Source organism: Leptonychotes weddellii, chromosome 9, assembly GCF_054177405.1.
Source record: "Leptonychotes weddellii isolate Sample4059 chromosome 9, ASM5417740v2, whole genome shotgun sequence".
NCBI classification, from domain to species: domain Eukaryota; kingdom Metazoa; phylum Chordata; class Mammalia; order Carnivora; family Phocidae; genus Leptonychotes; species Leptonychotes weddellii.
Window position 1 is genome coordinate 107,887,443 of NC_138377.1, and position 9,911 is coordinate 107,897,353.

At 32.8% G+C, this 9,911-nt stretch overlaps 1 pseudogene; it reads left to right on the forward strand.

The window, feature by feature from the left end:
* Window positions 1–4,142: 4,142 nt before the first annotated feature.
* Window positions 4,143–5,271, forward strand: LOC102746446 (large ribosomal subunit protein uL4 pseudogene; annotated as a pseudogene).
* The last annotated feature ends 4,640 nt before the right edge of the window (window positions 5,272–9,911 follow it).

Consider the following 9,911-nt stretch of genomic DNA (forward strand, 5'->3'; position numbering starts at 1 on the left):
GGGTACATGTACCCCGATGTTTATAGCAGCAATGTCCACAATAGCCAAACTGTGGAAAGAGCCAAGATGTCCATCGACAGATGAATGGATAAAGAAGATGTGGTATATATATACAATGGGATATTATGCAGCCATCAAAAGGAATGAGATCTTGCCATTTGCAATGACGTGGATGGAACTGGAGGGTGTTATGCTGAGCGAAATAAGTCAATCAGAGAAAGACAACTATCATATGACCTCACTGATATGAGGAATTCTTAATCTCAGGAAACAAACTGAGGCTTCCTGGAGTGGGGGTTGGGGTGGGAGGGATGGGATGGCTGGGTGATAGACACTGGGGAGGGTATGTGCTATACTGAGTGCTGTGAATTGTGCCAGACTGTTGAATCAGAGATCTGTACCTCTGAAACAAATCATACATTATATGTTAAGAAAAAAAAGAGAAAGAAGAAGATAGCCGGAGGGGAAGAATGAAGGGGGGGAATCGGAGGGGGAGACAAACCATGAGAGATGATGGACTCTGAAAAACAAACTGAGGGTTCTAGAGGGCAGAGGGGTGGGAGAATGGGTTAGCCTGGTGATGGGTATTAAAGAGGGCACGTTCTGCATGGAGCACTGGGTGTTATGCACAAACAATGAATCATGGAACACTACATCAAAAACTAATGATGTAATGTATGGTGATTAACATAACAATAAAAAAAATTTTTAAAAATTAAAAAGAAAAACAAAAACAAAACTTCAAATTGCTCAAAACACCTCATGAAGAGAATATCTTAAAAATAGACATGAAAAAAGACTTGTCATATACACAGGAACAAAAATCAGGATGATGGTAAATTTCTCATTAAAAAAAACAAAAAGAAAAACAAGGAAAGCTATAATACAGTGAAAATCTTTAAAGCACTGAAAGTAAAAACTGTCATCCTATATCCAGACAAAATACATTTCAAAACTGAAGAAAAAATAAGTACATTTTCAGACATATAAAGCTAAAATAATTCATTATCACAAAACAAGGAAATCCTGGGGCGCCTGGGTGGCTCAGTCGTTAAGCGTCTGCCTTCGGCTCAGGTCATGGTCCCAGGGTCCTGGGATTGAGCCCTGCATTGGGCTCCCTGCTCTGCAGGAAGCCTGCTTCTCCCTCTCCCACTCCCCTTGCTGGTGTTCCCTCTCTCGCTATATCTCTCTCTGTCAAATAAATAAATAAAATCTTTAAAAAAAAAAAAAACAAGGAAATCCAACAGGCAGAAAAAGATAGAAATATGGATCTACACACAGAATGAAGAGACCAGAAATGATAACTACATTGGGTAAATATACAAGATTATTTCTTATTATTTAAATCTATTTAAAGGAAAAGTGTTTGAACAACAGTAATAGTAATGTACTGTGGGGTTTATAATATATATAAAATCATATGGATAACAGTAATAGCACAAAGGCCAGGATAACTAAAAAATATACTGTTGTACGGTTCTTATGCTCTACTTGAAGTGTTATAAGATGACATGAAGATATACTGTGGTAAGTTAAAGATGTATTCTATAAATCCTAAAGCAACCACCAAACAGTAACATAAAGAGCTATAACTAATAAGCCAACAGATGTTAAAGTGGAATCATAACACTCATTTTACCTAAGAAGAAATAGGAAAAAGGGGAACAGAGTATGGCAGAGAAAAACAAAAAAGAAGAGCAAGATTTAAAGTTAATTATGCCAATTATCACACTAGTTTTAAAGGGTCTAACCACTCTGATTAAAAGCTGGGGATTAGCAGATTAGATAAAATGTTCAAGATCTAACTGTATGTTGTCTACAAAAAAAAAAAGAGAGAGAGAGACAAAGAGACTGCATTTTACATACAAAGATACAAATCATTTAAAAGAAAAAGGATAAAAAATTGTACACCATATTAAAAATAATCTAAATAGTACTAAATTTGCTCATTTAATATCAGAAGTAGTCAATTTTGGACCACAGAATATTGCTATCAAAAATAAGCTTAATTCACAATGATAAAGGGGTCAATTAAAGAGGACATGACAATCCTAAATATGTATGCAACCACCAATTCAAAATACTTGAAGCAAACACCGATAGAACTGCAGGGAGAAATACACAAATCTATTATTACAGTCAGAGATTTAAATAATTATTAATATTTATTAATTCTTAAAAATTAATAGAGGGGCGCCAAAGCTGGCTCAGTCAGTAAAGCATGTGACTCTTGATCTTGAATTCAAGCCCCACATTAGGTGTAGAGATTACTTAAAAATAAAATCTTTAAAAATAAGAATAAAAGACTATTAAAAATAAGAATAAAAATAAGAATTCATAGAACAAATAACAGGAACTCAGTAACAACACAGAAGACTTTAATACACTCTTAACCAACTTTTCCTAATTGACATACAGAACATTCCAATAACCAACATTAGAATATTTTTTTCATGTGCAACAGAAACAATATTAACCAAGATAGAACATATTCTGGGCTCTAAAACAAGTCTCAATAAATTCAAAAGGATTTAAGTCAAACAAAGTATGTTCTCTAACCATAAACAATTAAACTAGAAATCAATAATAGAAATATCTCTGAGGGAAAAAAATTCCTAAATATTGGAAACTAATTTACACACTTATAAATAACACATAGGTCAAAGAAAAAAAATCAGAATGGAAATTAGAAAGTATTATGAAATGAATGCAAATGAAAATGCAACATGTCAAATTTGTGGACTTCCACTTCAATTATGTTAGAAAAAGAAAAGGTCTCAAATTAATGACCACAGAGTCCACCAGTAAGAAAAAAGAGCAAACATAATGGAATATATACAGAAAAAAATGGAATTTAAAAGTAGAAACTAATGTAACAGAAAACCAACCAAAAAAAAAAACAAATCAATGAAATCAAAAGTCAGGTCTTTTAGAAACTCAATAAACTGATAAACCTCTAGCCAACTGATCAGAAGGAAAGAAGGTGCAGATTACTACCTTCAAGTAGTAACATGTCTTGTGACATTACTACAGATTCTATAGGTTCAAAGAAATATATGGATTATTAATAACAATTTTATATCAATAAATTTGACAATTAGATGAAATGGGCAACTTTTTGAAATATATAACTAGAAACCTCACTCAAGAAGAAACAGATAGCATGAATTGTCCTTTATCAAGGGAATTAAAATTATACTCAACATCCTTAAAAAGCAAACAAGTGAAAAAATGCCTACCAGACCCAAATATCTTCACTGAGGAATTTAAGCAAGAAATAATATTAATTCTACATAAACTACAAACTCTTACATAAAATCAAAGAGAAAGGAATACTTCCCAATTCATTCCATGAGACCAGAATTACTCTGATATGAAAACCAGGAGAAGACATTACAAGAAAAGAAAACTACAAAGCAATGTCTTTCATGAATATAAACACAAAATCCCTGGACAAAATACAAGCAAACTGAATCAACAAGTGAAAGAGAGCAAATGCATGGCCAGTTTGGATTTATCCTAGCAGTGCATAGTTGATTTAACATCTGAAAATCAATTAATTAATATACCATGCATTCCAGTCATTTCACACTTAGGTATTTATTTACCCAAGAGAAATCAAGGCATATATCCATACAAAAATATGTACATGAATTTTTATAGCAGCTATATTTATCAAAGCCAAAACCTATAAAATCCAAAATCCTCACCAATGATTGAATAAACAGACAGTAGTATATTCATACAATGGAATATTACTCAGCAATAAAATGGAATTAACTAGTGATACATGCAACAACATAAATGAATCTCAAAATAATTATGCCAAGTAAAAGAAACAGAATTTTATTTAAATTCTACAAAACACAAACTAGTGTATAGTGACAGTCGATCAGTGGTCGTCTATGGATAGGGGCAGACTGGAGAGGTGAGGGAGCGAATGATCATAAAGTGGCATGAAGAAATTTGAGGAGATGACATATATATATTCACAATCTTGATTATGGTGATAGTTTAACAGGTGTATTCATATGTTAAAACATATCTAATTAACATATCTAATATGTTAAAACATATCTTCAAATGTATACATATCATAATGTCAGTTGTGCCTCAATAAAGCTATTTTATAAAGAAAATAATAATAACCAACTTTAAAAAGGCCAGGATGCTTTTGGAAATATGTGTCGTGGTGGCTGCATGTTTGCACCAACCAAAACCTGGCACCATTGGCACCACAGAGTGAACACAACACAGAAGCCATATGCCATCTGCTCTGCCCTGGCTGCCTCAGCCTTACCAGTGCTGGTCATGTCTAAAGGTCATCCTATTGAGGAAGTTCCTGAACTTCCTTTCATGGCTGAAGATAAAGTTGAAGGCTACAGGAAGACCAAGGAGGCTGTTTTGCTTCTTAAGAAACTTAAATGATATCAAAAAGGTCTATGATATCAATGGAATGATATAAAAAAGGTCTATGTATCAAAAAGGAATATCAAAAAGATCTATGCCTCACAGCGAATGAGAGCTGGCAAGGGCAAAACGAGAAACCATCATTGTCTCTAGTGCAGGGGACACTGCATCATCTACAATGAAGACAACAGTATCATCAAGGCCTTCAGAAACAACCCTGGAATTACTTTACTTAATGTAAGCAAACTGAAGATTTTGAAACTTGCTCCTGGTGGGCATGTGGGACATTTCCGCATTTGGACTGAAAGAGCTCTCCACAAGTTAGACGATCTGTATGGCACTTGGTGGAAGGCTGCCTCCCTCAAGAATAACTATAACCTTCCCATGCATAAGATGCTTAATACCGACCTTAGCAGAATCTTGAAAAGCCCAGAGATTCAAAGAGCCCTCCGAGCATGACGCAAGAAAATTCATGGCAGAGTCCTGAAGAATCCACTGAAGAACCTGAGAATCATGTTGAAGCTAAACCCATATGCAAAGACCATGCACCAGAACACCATTCTTTGCAAGGCCAAGAATTACAAACTCTGGATGGATAAGGCAGCAGCAACCTTAGAAGCCAAATCAGATGAAAAGGGGGTTCCAGGCAAGAAGCCTGTGGTAGGGAAGAAAGGAAAGAAGGCTACTGGTGTGAAGAAGAAGAAACCTTTGGTGGGAAAAAAGTCTGCAGCTACCAAGAAACCAGCAGCTGATAAGAAGGCTGCAGAAAAGAAACACACCACAAAAGACAAGAAGTCTGATGCCTAAAAACTTACATTTGTTTATTCCATAAAAGTCAAATAATTTGGACAGCTAATTCTGAATAAAGACCTGATCAAAGACAATGAGAAAAAAACAATATCACATATCCCCAAATTGATCTATAGATTCCATGTAATTCCAAATAAAATTCTAGAAAGCTTTTTAAAAGAAATTGACAAGTTAATATTAAAATTTATACGAAAATACAATAGACTTTTATAAAACTAAACAAGAAAAAAATTTGGAATACTTACTCTATCTGACTTCGAGACTTCATATAATACAACACTAATCAAGGCAGTGTGGCACTGGCATCAATATAAATGGAACACAGTCTATACCTATGTGTATAGAACAGATCTGAGTTCTGACACTGGTTCCAAGGCAATTAAATGTGGAAAAAAATATTTTGAATAAAGGATGTTAGAACAATTGGAAAACTACTAGCAATAAAATAAACATTAACCATTACCTCACACCATAAAAAAAATGAACTCCAAATGGATTATACACCTAAAATGAAAACCCAAAGCTATAAAACTTCTAGAAGAAAACAGAAAATCTATGTGGTGTTAGGGTAGGGAAAGTTTTCTTAGATGCAACACAAAATGTAAAATTGTAAAATATAAATACATACATGCATGCAAACATGCATAAGTAAATAGAATTTAACCAAAATAAAAAAGTTTTGCTCTCCAGAGAGCAAAGAAAATTATTGGAAAATTAAAAAGGCAAGCCATAAGCTGAGAGAAAATACTTCCAAAAATGTATGACAAAGGACTTGTATTCAAAAGATAGAAAGAGTTCTTACAAAACAATAACAAAATACAAACTAATAATAATGTAAGGAAAATATTTGAACAGGCACTTCACAAATAAAAAAATATAAATAGCCAATAAGTACATAAAAATATGCCTAATAATGTTATTTTTTCAGGAAAACATAAATTAAAGCCATAATAAGATACCACTCCCTTACCATTAGAACTACTAAATATTATAACAAATAAAAATTAAAATTAAAAAACACTGACTTTACCAAGTGTTATGAGAATATGAATAAATTGAGATATTCATGCACTGGTGGGAATATAAAATGATACCAGTCCTTTGGAAAATAATTTGATGGTTTCCTAAAAATTTAAACATACACCTACTATATGAGCCAATATTCTACTTATGGTTATTTAACCAAGAGGAATAAAATCATATGATCACACAAAGATCTATAGATAAATGTATATAACATTTTTATCTGTAATAGCTAAATACTGGAAATAAATGCCCATTTTGAGTTGGGCAAGTGAATGGATAATAATTTGTGGAATATCTATACAATGGAATATTATTCAGTAACTTATACAACACAAGTGAATCTCAAGATAATTATGCTGAGTGAAAAAAGCAAGGTAAAATGAACATTGTAAATGCATATATAAATTCAAGAAAATGCAAACTGACATGCAGTGACTGAATGAAATTAGTGGTTGCATGGAGATAATGGTGGAGGGAGAATTTTGGGGGTAATGAAAAATTTGTTATTTTATTTGTGGTAGTGGTTTCATAGATGTATGTTTTTATGTCAAAACTGACTGTAAGTACATGTATGTTATATTTCAATTTCATTTTAAGTACATGTACTTTAATGTACTTCAATTATTCCTCAATTAGAAAACAAAATTCTATTCATAAAAATAACACAAAGAGCTCCCAATGGCCAAAGTGGAACAATTAGAGAAACAAAATAGTTTTGGATTATAGCCAAACATATAAAATGTGTCCATGTGTCCACACAGACTTAAATGAATTAATTATTGAAAGAGAAGAGAAAAATATTCTGTGCAGAAGAATTCTAAATAATTTATGTAGATACTCTACCCTCAAAGAAGTATAGCTCTCCACTCCTTACATGTAGACTGTACATAATAAATTTCTTCTAAAAAGTACAGTATGAATAGAGAGAAAAAAATCAGTAACTTTAAGTGGGGAAACCTGACAAATGCTATCTCAGCCAGGTGATCAAGGTCAACATTAACAGTGATAAACCATGTTGATATTACATTCCCTTGATAAGATATAATGAGAATGGTACTTTATCACTGTGCTTTTTCTTTAAAAATCCATATCCCCGTTCTATTTGGGAGGGAAAATAAAAACAGACAAGTTGCAATAGAGAATCATGCTATAAAATACTTGACCAGTGCTCAAAACAGTCAAAGTCATGAAAAACAAGGAAAGTCTGAGAAACTGTCCCAAGCAAGAGAAACCTAAGGAGACCTGAAAATTAAATATAATGTGGCATCCTGTGGTCACATGGGATCTTGGAACTAAGAATAAATAAATAAACTATGGACTTCAACTAAAAAGAATTTATCAATATCTGCTTATTTATAAGAAATGCTCCATATTAATATAAGATGTTAATAATAGAGGAAACTGAGTTTGTAGTGTATGGGAACTACAGTAATTCATGTGTCCAAAATGAACTCATAAGAGAAGTAAAAATGAATGATAATGAAAGCACAATATATCCAAATATGGGGATTGCTGCCAAGTATGTACTTAGAATAATATGTATCAGTTTAAATATTTATATTATATGAAGTTCTTTTTAAATTACAAAAAAAGAGTAAATAAAATCTAAATGAGGTGGAAGGAAGGGAACAATACTGATAAGAGCAGAAAGCAATGAAACAGAAAATGGACAATTGGAAAAGCTAGCTCTATGAAAAGATTTTAAAAATGATAACCCCTGTGAGATAGATCAAGACAAAAAAAAGTGAAAAAACAAAAATTACCAATATCAGTAAGGAGAGAGACATCACTACAGATCCTACAGATATAAACAAGATAGTAAGGAAATATTATCAACTCTTTTTTTTGCAAACAAATTCAACTGAGATGAAACTCTTTGTAAGGTAAAAAAATTTACATAATAAGAAATACAAAGTCTGGAATTATTGGATCAGATGATATTTCTAATTTTTTTGAGGAAACTCCATATAAATATAGAAAACAAACTGATGGTTGCCAGAGGGAAAGGAGGGATGAGTAAACTGGGTATGACTTCATAAGAGCTAGAACAAAGCAAAATATATGTTTACCACTTTAATTCAGTATAATACTAAATTTTCAAGCCAGTGTATTAAGACAAAAAAAATAGCATAAATAGTGGAAATAAAAAATAAAATTGCCTTTAATCACAAATGACACACAAGCACCTTTGTAGAAAATCCTAAGAAATCCATGACAAGAAGAAAAAAATAAAAATAAAAATGAGTGAATTTAGCAAGTTTGCAGTACACAAAGTCAATATACAAAATCAAGTGTACTCTTTATACTAACAACATTCAATTGAAAAATTAATATATAACACTTACAGTAGTTAGGGATAGTTAGAAATAAATAATTATAGTAAATTTTTAAAAAATATGTGTAAGATCTGTATGCTGAAAGATCTGTAGCATTTTTGAAAGAAATTAAAGAAAACCTTAATAAATATATTATATATCATATTAATGGGTTGGAAGATTCAATATATTTAAGATGACATTTTTTCCTTCAAAGTAATCTGTAGAATTAAAGGCAATGCCAATAAAAATCCTAGCAGTATTACTGTAGAAATTAACAAACAGATTCTCAAATTATAAAGAAATGCAAAAGACCTAGGATGGGCAAAATAAAGTCTTTAATTAGAAAAAAGAGTTTTCCAGGACAATAAAAATATTTTATTTCTTGATAGGGGTGGGTGTGGGTTAAATGGGTTTATACATTTGGCAAAATGCATTTAACCATATATCTATGAACCAGCACAGTATTTGCATTGTAAAAATTAACAAATGAACAGCAACAATAAAAAATGAGTCCCCAGATGGGCTTAATAGCATATTACGCCAGATATATCCTGGGAAGTATGGAAGATTGTTCCAAATAGAATCCTCACTTCCCAGAGTAGACATGAATGTTATGCAAATAGCCTCATTTCAGGTACTTAGTGGAGTGCAAGTTTTACACTCTTGGAAATTAGGTTAGATTATGCTAGTTTGCCAGCTTGTGCCAATCCCACAGATAGGGAACATCCTTATTTGATTTTCTCCCTCTCCTCTCTTGCCAGTGCTCCTTGTTGGCCAAACTCAACAGGAAGCCGGAGAGCAAGGAAGCCCTCTGATACAGATGACCCTCCTAGGGCACAGGGCAGCATCCAGGAAGACAGAGAGGATGAGCATAGATGCCCTGAGATGTAGCAAGAGCCAGAAATTTATAGTTGCATTTAACTCCTTGAGATTTTTAGCCTCCTTTGTTATGCCATACAACCCAGCCTATTCTGATATCCTCCAGCTAATTTTATGGATTTAGTATAACTTTGATACTGAAAAAAGGGAGATCATGAGAAAGAAATATAGTCCAATCTCATTCATGCACAGAGATGCCATTATCCTAAACAAAACATTAGTAAAAGAGACCTAACAGTGTATGGGTTAACATTAGGAAAACTATTACCTATTAAATGAGAAAAACAAATTCAATGAAGACAGAAGAGGTATTTTTTTTAAAATGTCAACACCAGAAAGCAGAAAGCAGACCAGTGGTTGCCTGGGAGAGAAGAGGGAAGAACAGGGAGGACATGAGGAAGGGACTACCAAGGGCCACAAGGAAATTGGGGATGATGGAAATATTAATCATCTTGGTCATGGTGATGG